Here is a 12,658-nt window from a genome sequence, read left to right as displayed (position 1 = left end):
TACAGTGTTATATTCAAATAGAAGATATATTAAAAGATATATTAAAAGTTCCACTCCCTCAAATTATCATTGTATGTGTAGAAATAATACAAATGAATGATGAATGAAGGTTCTCTATTATTATACCTGTACTTTTTATGGTTTTATTCTAAGATGAATACACATTTCCTTTGTTATATTTTATTACATTTTTGCTACCTTGAAAATGGCAGAGCAAGCTGATCTATTACTTAATATAGCTTAATATTTACAAAAAAATCCAAAATATTTTGTTTTAAAATCAGGTTCATAGCTTCAGGTGTTGCATGGTTAAAACTGAATGTAGTCCCGTGGTCGTGTGGTGCCTTAGTCGCATATAATTATATTTTTCACCAGAGAAATGTAGTGTACAGTGATCTGAAAATTGTTGCTCTTGATTGGAAGATGGATCAGTATTATTAGAAGCTCCGCTATTTGCTATAACAAGCAGGGGACTCTGCACCAAGTTTTCGTGGAGGCTCATGAGCATCTAGTAATTTCCTAAAGTAGCGACCACTGGATTGGAACTCATGCCTCAGAACTTCTAATTCTTCTTCTGAAAAGCATGGTCATTGATCAGAATAGTTGGGAAAGGCTACTTTTAATAAAGTTTAGTTTTGAACATTGCAGGGGTAAAACAAATTTTTAGTGTAAAAAAAATTAGAATACGAAAATACACCATACTCAAACCTGCTGCAAAAGATGCCTTTTTATTTGACTCTACATGTTTTGAGCAAAAATGCCCTTTGTCAAGTTGACAAAGGGCATTTTTGCTTGAAACATGTAGTGTCAAATAAAAAGGCATCTTTTGCAGCAGATTACTGGGTACAGGCACAGACCGTAAGGGTTAAAAAGCAACAGGAGAAACACCACATCCAGTGGAAACAAGGAAACTTCTAAGCCATTCTCAAACCTAAAGAGGTCATGTAGAAGTCAAATACAGAATTCCCTGTTGTTTCTTTAGATTGTGACTTGTGCTGGATAATGTGAAAATGTCAGGGTTTTTGTCTGATATTCGGAAAAAGTCTCAGGACTTCGATACCTCATAAAGCCGATACCTCATAAATTCTTGCATCAACAAATCAGGGTTGAGACACTGATTCTGATCAATTATCTCATTAAAGTTAAAAAAAAAAAAGATTTCCTTTCCCCTATACCCAGAATAAGTGAAAAATGAGTCCTATACTTTCACCGAATTATAGGCTAAGGGCACAGACTCAAGGTTCCTCTGTGCCTAGTGCCTGGAGAGAGATATAGCAATTTATTATGGAATTGTGGTTTTAGAAAATGTTCTTCTGTGTATACTGGAAATAAAACTTGTTTTGGGGAATGTTAAGGAATGTTAAAATGGTTGTAGCAAGCAATGCCAGTCAGCAGCATCAAGGGCAAACAAGGTCTTGAGCTGTATTAAAAGTTATATAGTTACATAGTTACATAGTTAAATTGGGTTGAAAAAAGACAAAGTCCATCAAGTTCAACCCCTCCAAATGAAAACCCAGCATCCATACACATACCCCTCCCTACTGTTAATTAAATTCTATATACCCATATCTATACTAACTATAGAGCTTAGTATCACAATAGCCTTTGATATTATGTCTGTCCAAAAAATCATCCAAGCCATTCTTAAAGGCATTAACTGAATCAGCCATCACAACATCACCCGGCAGTGCATTCCACAACCTCACTGTCCTGACTGTGAAGAACCCCCTACGTTGCTTCAAATGAAAGTTCTTTTCTTCTAGTCTAAAGGGGTGGCCTCTGGTACTTTATGGGTAAAAAGGTCCCCTGCTATTTGTCTATAATGTCCTCTAATGTACTTGTAAAGTGTAATCATGTCCCCTCGCAAGTGCCTTTTTTCCAGAGAAAACAACCCCAACCTTGACAGTCCCTCATAATTTAAGTCTTCCATCCCTCTAACCAATTTAGTTGCACGTCTCTGCACTAGGGATGTCGCGGACTGTTCGCCGGCGAACTTGTTCGCGCGAACATCGGCTGTTCGCGTCCGCCGCAAGTTCGCGAACGTCGCGCGACGTTCGCCATTTTGGGTTCGCCTTACCTGGCGCTTTTTTTTGACCTCTCACCCCAGACCAGCAGATACATGGCAGCCAATCAGGAAGCTCTCCCTCCTGGACCACCCCCACACCCCCTGGACCACTCCCCTTCCATATATAAACTGAAGCCCTGCAGCGTTTTTTCATTCTGCCTGTGTGTGCTTGGAAGAGCTAGTGTAGGGAGAGAGCTGCTAGTGATTTCACTGATTTGAGGGACAGTTGATAGTAAGTTTGCTGGCTAGTAATCTACTTGATACTGCTCTGTATTGGAGGGACAGAAGTCTGCAGGGATTTGAGGGACATTTTAGGGTAGCTTTGCTGGCTAGTAATCTACCTTCTACTGCAGTGCTCTGTATGTAGCTGCCTGCTGTGGGCACTGATCTCTTCTGATCTCATCTGCTGACTGCTGTAATAACCCAATAGTCCTTGTAAGGACTGCTTTTATTTTCTTTTTTGTTGTTTTACTTTGCTACTTTAACAGCCAAGTGCTATTAGTCTAGCAGTGTTGGGGAGTGGGACTGGTGTGCTACTGTGCTGCTCCTAGTAGTTCAGCAGCACCAACCCGAGAATATTTTTTTTTTTTAATATACATATAATTTTTTTTTATTTTACTTATCTTACTGTTCTTTAAGGTGTCCAGTGCTGTTTGCTGTTCTTCATAGTAGTGCACCAATAGTAGTGCACTTGCAGGCATTATTTGCCCAGTGGCCATCTAGCTGTGTGAGCTTGTTCACATTCTGTCTAAATATCAATAATAATACCGTCTCCAGAAACACCACCTGAGTGACGTTTTTCAAGCAGCAATAATATATTCCGTATCCACCACTGCTGTAGTGTATACGTTGACCTTGTAGGCATTATTTGCCCAGTGTGTTCTTCATTTTCAAACCACTGCCACTTAGCTGTGTGAGCTTGTTCACATTCTGTCTAAATATCAATAATAATACCGTCTCCAGAAACACCACCTGAGTGACGTTTTTCAAGCAGCAATAATATATTCCGTATCCACCACTGCTGTAGTGTATACGTTGACCTTGTAGGCATTATTTGCCCAGTGTGTTCTTCATTTTCAAACCACTGCCACTTAGCTGTGTGAGCTTGTTCACATTCTGTCTAAATATCAATAATAATACCGTCTCCAGAAACACCACCTGAGTGACGTTTTTCAAGCAGCAATAATATATTCCGTATCCACCACTGCTGTAGTGTATACGTTGACCTTGTAGGCATTATTTGCCCAGTGTGTTCTTCATTTTCAAACCACTGCCACTTAGCTGTGTGAGCTTTTTCACATTCTGTCTAAATATCAATAATAATACCGTCTCCAGAAACACCACCTGAGTGACGTTTTTCAAGCAGCAATAATATATTCCGTATCCACCACTGCTGTAGTGTATACGTTGACCTTGTAGGCATTATTTGCCCAGTGTGTTCTTCATTTTCAAACCACTGCCATCTAGCTCTGTGAGCTTGTTCACATTCTGTCTAAATATCAATAATAATACCGTCTCCAGAAACACCACCCGAGTGACGTTTTTCAGGCAGCAATAATCTATTACGTATCCACTGCTGTAGTAGTGTATACGTTGACCTTGTAGGCCTTGTTTGCCCAGTGTGTTCTTCATCTTCATTTTCAAACAACTCCCATCTAGCTCTGTGAGCTTGTTCACATTCTGTCTAAATATCAATAATAATACCGTCTCCAGAAACACCACCCGAGTGACGTTTTTCAGGCAGCAATAATATATTCCGTATCCACTGCTGTAGTAGTGTATACGTTGACCTTGTAGGCCTTGTTTGCCCAGTGTGTTCTTCTTCTTCTTCATTTTCAAACAACTCCCATCTAGCTCTGTGAGCTTGTTCACATTCTGTCTAAATATCAATAATAATACCGTCTCCAGAAACACCACCTGAGTTGTTGTTGTTTTTGTTTTAAAAATAATGCCAGGCAAAGGCAGGCCGCCACGCAGAGGCACTAGGGGCCGTGCTGCTATGCTATCCTGTGGCCCTAGGAAATTGCCCAGTTTTAAAAAGGCAATGACCCTGAACTCCCAAAATGCTGAAGAGGTAGTTGACTGGCTTACACAGCACACCCCATCCTCTACCGTTTCTAACTTTACCACAACATCCTCATCCTCCACTGCTATGGGCACCCCACGTAACACTTCCTCCACCACCGGCGCCCCTTCTTCACTGGAGTCAGAGGAGTTATTTTCACATGAGTTTCTTGAACTGAGTGATGCGCAACCATTATTGGCAGAAGAAGATGAAGGAGATGAGGACGTTACACCAGATTTAATTCTGGCAGAGAACACAACAGAGATGGACATAATGAGTGATGACGAGGAGGTCCCCGCTGCTGCTTCCTTCTGTGAGCTGTTAGAAGAAATTGATGCATCTGAGGAGAATGATGATGAGGAGATTGATGTTTTGTGGGTGCCCAGTAGAAGAGAGCAAGAGGAGGATAGTTCAGATGGAGAGACGGAGAGTCAGAGAGGCAGGAGGAGAATAAGACTTAGAAGAAGCAGGGAGGACAGCTCGCAGGGAACAGTAGGGCAACAACATGTATCGGCACCTGTGGTCAGCCGGCCAACGCACCCGCCATTGCCGCCAACGCCGCCGACTTCTACTTTTACCCCCAGATTGCCAGCCTCAAAAAGGTCAGCAGTGTGGGATTTTTTTAATGTGTGTGCCTCTGACAAAAGCGTTGTAATTTGCAATGAGTGCAGTCAGAAACTGAGTCTTGGGAAGCCCAACAGCCACATAGGTACAACTTCTATGCGAAGGCACATGAACGGCAAGCACAAAGCACTTTGGGAGCAACACCTCAAAGGCAACAGGCAAACTAAAAGCCACCCTCCTTCTGGTCCAGCATCTTACTGCTCTACCTCTGCTGTCCTTGACCCGTCTGAACCACCCTCCACTCCGCCTTCCACCTTGACCACCAGTTCCCATTCCCAGTCATCTGCCCCCAGCCAAGTTTCTGTGAGGGCCATGTTTGAGCGTAAGAAGCCAATGTCTGCGAGTCACCCCCTTGCCCGGCGTCTGACAGCTGGCTTGTCTGCACTCTTAGCCCGCCAGCTTTTACCATACCAGCTGGTGGACTCTGAGGCCTTCCGCAAATTTGTAGCAATTGGGACACCGCAGTGGAAGGTACCCAGCCGCAATTTTTTTTCAAAAAAGGGAATACCACACCTGTACCACCATGTGCAGAGCCAAGTCACCGCATCTCTGTCACTTAGTGTTGGGCCAAAGGTCCATATGACTACTGACGCATGGTCCTCCAAGCATGGTCAGGGCAGGTATGTCACCTACACTGCCCACTGGGTGAACTTGGTCATGGCTGGGAAGCAGGAAATGTGTGGCTCAACAACGACAGTGGAGTTGGTGTCACCGCCACGGATTGCACGCGGTTCTGCCACCACCTCTACTCCTCCTTCGCTCTCTACCTCGTCTTCTTCCTCTTCTTCGTCCTCTGCTGCTGGGTCCTCCTCCTCCTCCACACCTGTGTACCCCCAGCTCCCCCTAGGCTATTCGACGTGCCAGGTACGCCGTTGTCATGCTGTCTTGGGGATGACGTGCCTGGAAAGCAAAAACCATACCGGATCTGTACTCCTGTCATCTCTGCAGTCACAGGCCGATCGGTGGCTGACCCCACACCAACTGAAGATCGGAAAAGTGGTGTGTGACAATGGAAGCAATCTGTTGGCAGCACTGAGACTGGGCAATTTAACACATGTGCCCTGCATGGCACATGTTCTGAATTTAATAGTACAACGTTTTGTCTCAAAGTACCCAGGATTCCAGGACGTTCTCAGGCAGTCCAGGAAGGTGTCGGCCCATTTCAGACGTTCCTATACAGCCATGGCACGCCTTGCTGACATTCAGCAGTGGTACAACATGCCAGTCAGGCGTTTGATTTGCGACAGCCAGACTCGCTGGAATTCAACGCTCCTCATGTTGGAACGTCTGCTGCAACAACAAAGAGCCGTCAACGAATACCTGTTTGAACTGGGTGGTAGGACTGGATCTGCAGAGCTGGGGATTTTTTTCCCCCGTTACTGGGTGCTTATGCGCGATGCCTGCAGGCTCATGCGCCCTTTTGAAGAGGTTACAAATATGGTCAGTCGCACCGAAGGCACCATCAGCGACCTAATACCCTTTGCTTTCTTCCTGGAGCGTGCCGTGCGACGAGTGACAGATGAGGCTGTAGACCAGCGCGACGAGGAGCAGGAAGCGCACGATTTCTGGTCGGAATCACCAGAACGAACCCAGGCACCTGCTGCAACGCAGGGAGAGGTGTCAGAAGTGGAGTCAGAGGAGGAAGGTGGCTTTGTGGAGGAGGAGGACCAACAGGAGCAGGCTTCCCAGGGGGCTGGTGGTGACCTTTTGGGGACCCCTGGTCTTGTACGTGGCTGGGAGGAGGAGACCGTGGATGATGCAGTCCTTGATAACGAGGAAGCGGAGATGGATACCTCTGCATCCAACCTTGTGAGAATGGGGTCTTTCATGCTGTCATGCCTGTTGAAGGACCCCCGTATCAAGAGGCTTAAGGAGAAGGACCTGTACTGGGTCGCGACTCTACTAGACCCTCGGTACAAGCATAAAGTGGCAGAAATGTTACCAACATACCTGTCTGAAAGGATGCTGCATTTACAAACCAGCCTGCAAAACATGTTGTACAATGCTTTTAAGGGTGATGTCACTTCAGGAACTCATCAACATTCCAGGGGCAGAGGTGCCAGTAATCCTGCCACGAGCGCACCTGCAAGGACAAAGCACTTTGGCCACTCTGTAACGTCAGACATGCAAATGTTTTTCAGCCCAAGGCAGCGGCAGAACCCTTCGGGATCCACCCTCAAAGAACGCCTCGACCGGCAGGTAGCGGACTACCTGGCATTAACTGCAGATATCGACACTCTGAGGAGCGATGAACCCCTGGACTACTGGGTGCGCAGGCTTGATCTGTGGCCAGAGCTGTCACAATTTGCCATGAACCTCTTGTCTTGCCCCGCCTCAAGTGTCCTCTCAGAAAGGACCTTCAGTGCAGCAGGAGGGATTGTAACTGAGAAGAGAACTCGCCTAGGTCACAAAAGTGTGGATTACCTGACCTTTATTAAAATGAATGAGGGGTGGATCTCGTAGGGTTACTGCACGCCGGAAGACTTGTTCTGAGTTTCTGATTCTGACTCCCCATGCAGCTGTCCTTCTCTGCACGCCTCATGACTCCACATACAGCTGTCCTTTAGCGTCCTCCTCCCTCCACCACCGTTACAAACTAGGGTGCAAACCCTACTGGTTTAATTTGAATCCAGGTAAATCCTGAGTTTTTCTGGCCTCTGTGCTTCAGTGGCTGCGACCAAAAAAAACAGAATATTTTCAGCATTTATATGGCATATTTTTCCTGGCCTCTGTGCTTCAGTGGCTGCGACCCAAAAAACAGAATATTTTCAGCATTTATATGGCATTTTTTTCCTGGCCTCTGTGCTTCAGTGGCTGCGACCAAAAAAATTTATATTGTTAGCATTTATATGGCATATTTTTCCTGGCCTCTGTGCTGCAGTGGCTGCGACAAAAAAATTTTTTATATTGTTTGCATTTATATGGCATATTTTTTCTGGCCTCTGTGCTGCAGTGGCTGCGACCAAAAAAAAAACAGAATATTTTCAGCATTTATATGGCATATTTTTTTCTGGCCTCTGTGCTTCAGTGTCTGCGACAAAAAAAATTTATATTGTTAGCATTTATATGGCATATTTTTCCTGGCCTCTGTGCTGCAGTAGCTGCGCCAAAATTTTTTTTTATATTGTTTGCATTTACCGTATATACTCGTGTATAAGCCGACCTGTGTATAAGCCGAGGTACCTAATTTACCTAAGAAAACTGGAAAAATGTATTGACTCGTGTATAAGCCTAGGTCATTTAAGCCTGGTGAGATTGTCATTGTTATTACTTTTTTGTTTGCTCTTTCAAATAGTAATAATGGAAAAGCTATTAGAACTAAACCATTATTAATTTCAGTTCAAATATCATTATCAATGACTTTGTCATTAAACTGCAAAGTGGGTGCTTTATATCTTACAGCCACTTACTTAGCTATAATGATGATCAGCAATTAAATGAAATAATGAAAGTGGAAATCACTTTTGGGTATTGCTAGGAATGTGTGAATAGCCTGTGATTATATTGATTTCGGATGTGCAAATCAGGCCAGTTTGCCAGCAAATCATGCTAAAAGCAGATCTAGCTTGAGTGACACAAAATTGGCAAAAATGTCATGATTAGCAAAACAGCGACAACTGATGCAATTTCAAAACTGTGGGCATCTACTTTTCACTAATTACCGTAATTAATGATCCCTCTGTCACTGGAAAGTCTCACACAGTTTGCTATTAGTGATGGGCGCGTCCTTCCCTGCCTGTCTGTGACTGACTGTGTCGCCGCCCGGAGCAGGTCCAGGAGCTCCGGGCGGCGCGTCCTTCCCTGCCGGCGTTCGCTCCTAAAATGGCGGCGCCCATGGCCGCCACGTGGGTAGCGGCGGCGACACAGTCAGTCACAGACAGTCCTGCTGGGGCCGCGGAAGGAGGTATGACCCGCGTATAAGCCGAGTTTGAGTTTTTCAGCACATTTTGGGTGCTGAAAAACTCGGCTTATACGCGAGTATATACGGTATATGGCATTTTTTTTCTGGCCTCTGTGCTGCAGTGGCTGCGACCAAAAAAAAACAGAATATTTTAAGCATTTATATGGCATATTTTTTCTGGCCTCTGTGCTTCAGTGGCTGCGACCAAAAAAATTGAATATTTTCAGCATTTATATGGCATATTTTTTCTGGCCTCTGTGCTTCAGTGTCTGCGACAAAAATTTTTTATATTGTTAGCATTTATATGGCATATTTTTCCTGGCCTCTGTGCTGCAGTGGCTGCGACCAAAAAAAATTAATATTGTTTGCATTTATATGGCATATTTTTTCTGGCCTCTGTGCTGCAGTGGCTGCGACAAAAAAAAATTAATATTTTCAGCATTTATATGGCATATTTTTTCTGGCCTCTGTGCTGCAGTGGCTGCCACAAAAAAAAATTAATATTTTCAGCATTTATATGGCATATTGTTTCTGGACTTCTGGTTCAGTGGCTGCGACAAAAAAAACATAATTTTTCAGGAAAGTACACATGCCTAATTTTTCAGGGTTCTGCAACAGTGGCAAAATCGCATCTTTTATGGTCACCGCAGGTGATCAATAAAGTAGACCAAAACTGGGCCCACACTGCAGAATCAGTGTTTTTTGGTTCGCTTCACTGTACATTGAATTACCTCTGCCTGACTGTGCAAGTGCGCACAAGCACGGTGACTGCTAAACACACCACTACAGAAATATTGCCACCAACAGGACGAACATCCTGGAGGTGACAAGCAACTAGTAATTAAAAACTATTATTTGCTCACTTGACGGTATCATTCATTAAAGCTCTTTGCGTCTTTTTGCGTTGCAGTAAGCACCGCGTTTCGTCTTTGCGTGTGAACAGGCTGTAACTTTTACACGACTTGATTGGCATGTAGACGCCGGACGTTTTAAAGCATTTTATTACACAGGTTTAGAAATGTAGTGTGATTTCTGCCCTTTACAGCACAAAACGCAGCGCTGTGTCAACAATGGATTTTTTAGAAACATTTTTGCCCTTGATCCCCCTCTGGCATGGCACTGTCCAGGTCGTTGCACCCTTTAAACAACTTTAAAATCATTTTTCTGGCCAGAAATGTCTTTTCTAGCTTTTAAAATTCGCCTTCCCATTGAAGTCTATGGGGTTCGCGACGTTCGCGAACCGTTCGCATTTTTGACCCAAGTTCGCGAATATGTTCGCGAACTTTTTTTCCGACGTTTGCTACATCCCTACTCTGCACTCTCTCCAGCTCATTTATATCCCTCTTAAGGACTGGAGTCCAAAACTGCACTGTATACTCCAGATGAGGCCTCACCAGGGACCTATAAAGAGGCTTAATTATGTTTTCATCCCTTGAGTTAATGCCCTTTTTTATGCAAGACAGAACTTTATTTGCTTTAGTAGCCACAGAATGACACTGCCCAGAATTAGACAACGTATTATCTACAAAGACCCCTAGATCCTTCTCATTTAAGGAAACTCCCAACACACTGCCATTTAGTGTATAACTTGCATTTATATTATTTTTGCCAAAGTGCATAACCTTGCATTTATCAACATTGAACCTCATTTTGCAGTTTGCTGCCCAGTTTTCCAATTTAGACAAATTACTCTGCAAAGTGGCAGCATCCTGCATGGAACCTATAGTTCTGCACAATTTAGTATCATCTGCAAAAATAGAAACAGTACCACCTCCAGGTCAATAATAAAAAAGTTGAAAAGCAATGGACCTAGTACAGAGCCCTGCGGTACTCCACTAACAACACTGGTCCAATTAGAAAATGTTCCATTTACCACCACTCTTTGTAGTCTATCTTTTAGCCAGTTCTCTATCCAGGTACAAATACTATGTTCCAGGCCAACATTCCTTAATTTAACCAGTAACCTTTTGTGTGGCACTGTATCAAATGCTTTAGCAAAGTCTAAGTAAATCACATCCACTGCCATCCCAGAATTGAGGTCTCTACGTACCTTCTCATAAAAAGAAATTCAGTTAGTCTGGCAAGATCTATTACGCATAAAACCATGCTGGCACAAACTCATAGTATTATGAAGTCCAGTATCTTATCCTTTATTAACCCTTCAAAAAGCTTTCCTATCACTGACGTCAGACTAACTGGCCTATAGTTTTGAGGCTGAGAACGGGATCCTTTTTTGAATAGAGGCACCACATTATCAATTCGCCAGTCTCTTGGCACTATGCCAGATCTCAATGAATCCTGAAAAATTAAGTAAAGAGGTTTGGCAATCACAGAGCTAAGCTCGCTAATTACCCTGGGATGAATACCATCTGGCCCCGGACCTTTGTTAATCTTAACATGTTCTAGTCTCTTTTGAATTTCATCATGTGTGAACCATGCATCATTAGTTGTATTATTAGAATTGGTACTCACTCACTGATTCCTCATTTGTGTAGACAGATGAAAAATATGTGTTCAGAATCTGCGCTTTTATTTTGTTTTCATCAACCAGCTGACCCCACTCTGATAGTAAGGGTCCCACCCTTTCCTGCTTAATTTTTTTACTATTAACATATTTAAAAAATAATTTTGGATTTTTTTTACTGCTTGCTGCAATATCCTTTTCTATATCAATTTTAGCTTGCCTTATAGCTTCTTTGCATGATTTATTGGCCTCCTTGTACCTTATAAATGTTTTGGCTGTACCAGCTAACTTGAAAGCCTTAAAAGCACGTCTTTTCTTACCCACCTCAACACCAACACTTCTATTGAACCAAAAAGGTTTTGCTTTGCAACGACGTTCCTTGCTTACAAGTGGAATATACTGACAAGTATATTTATTAAGCAGCATTTTAAAGACTTCCCATTTTTGTTCTGTGTTTAACCCTGTGAAAAGCATTTCCCACTTAATATGTTGCAGAGATGCCCTTATACTGTCAAAGTTTGCACTTCTGAAATTTAGTGTTTTAGTTATAGAATTGCTTCTGCAACAGAATCTCAAAGGAGACCATGTTATGATCACTATTCCCTAAAAGCTCACCCACACAAATGTTAGAGATGAGATCAGTATTTTTAGTTATTACAAGGTCCAAAAAAGAGTTATTCCTAGTAGGTTCTTGAACGAGCTGGAATAAAAAGTTGTCATTCAGCATATTTACAAACCTACTATCTTTTTCTGTCTTAGCAACCCCATTACCCCAGTCAATGTCTGGATAATTGAAGTCACCCATAGCAACAACTTGACCCAGCTGTGAAGCCGCTTGTATCTGCAAGAGTAGCTGGGTTTCATACTCGACACTTATACGAGGTGGTTTAGAGCATACACCAATGATAATTCTTTTTGTTACCTTTTGCCCAGTCAAAATCTCTACCCAGAGTGATTCTACACCCTCACCAGTGCCAGCTATTGTTATTTCTTTAGCGCATGGTTTTAATTCAGGCTTTACATACAAACACACTCCTCCACCCTTTTTAATCCCTCTGTCCCTCCTAAAAAGGGTGGAACCATTTAGATTCACAATCCAGTCACATGTTTCATCCCACCAGGTCTCAGTGATACCAATTATATCATAATTTTAAGAGCATGCAATTAATTCTAGGTCTCCCATTTTACCCAACAAACTCCATGCATTTGCCAGCATACAGCGGAGGTTACTACTTTTACTTTTGAAATTTGCATTACTTTGTGGAGAATTATATGTAAAGTTAGTATTTGTTTTCTTTGTAACAGAGGGACCTCCTTAGCTGGTAAACTGTATGCCCCCTGTATTAAAAGTGCCATTGATTCACAGGAGGAGGGGGTCATTCTTCCACTGTATAGAGCACTTGTAAGGCCCCATCTAGAATATGCCGTACAGTTTTGGTCTCAAGTGCTCAAACAGGACATTATTGAATTATCGAGGGTACAGAGAAGGGCAACTACACTGGTAAAAGGTATTGAAAATCTTAGCTATGAGGAAAGACT

The sequence above is a fragment of the Xenopus laevis genome, chromosome 3L (genome assembly GCF_017654675.1).
Source record: "Xenopus laevis strain J_2021 chromosome 3L, Xenopus_laevis_v10.1, whole genome shotgun sequence".
Classification (NCBI taxonomy): domain Eukaryota; kingdom Metazoa; phylum Chordata; class Amphibia; order Anura; family Pipidae; genus Xenopus; species Xenopus laevis.
This window is presented reverse-complemented; position numbering follows the sequence as displayed.